The sequence below is a fragment of the Lupinus angustifolius genome, chromosome LG14 (assembly GCF_001865875.1).
Source record: "Lupinus angustifolius cultivar Tanjil chromosome LG14, LupAngTanjil_v1.0, whole genome shotgun sequence".
In the NCBI taxonomy this organism is placed as follows: Eukaryota; Viridiplantae; Streptophyta; class Magnoliopsida; order Fabales; family Fabaceae; genus Lupinus; species Lupinus angustifolius.
In genome coordinates, this window is record NC_032022.1 from 4,900,395 (window position 1) to 4,900,836 (window position 442).

The following is a 442-nucleotide window of genomic DNA, read 5'->3' on the forward strand; positions in this document are numbered from 1 at the left end:
TTTTTATCCTGGTTCGTTTGTTGTCCACTACAAACTACATCCAGGCCTCCCGGCTGACTTGGGAGATTTCCTTCACTATAATTGAATCAATGTATTTACATGCACATCATCCAATTACAACACTTAGAAAATTACAAGAAAACAAAGAAACCTATTCTATGGTTTGACTCCCTTCCTACCGACAAAGAAAACGTTTCTTTCGGCGTAGCCCCAGCCAAGAATCTCTGTTCTTTCCTTTTCTAAAACTCTAAGCAATTATGAATATACACTCAATCTCTTAGGTTATAAGACACCACGAGCTTCCCTTGTTACAACAATTTACACAACATAATAGAAGAGTAAAATCAAGCTAAAACAAAGCTCAAAGATGACAAGGCTTTACTCTAAAACACCTAATACAAACTCATGCAATATGACAATGTATTAGTATGAAAACAGAAGT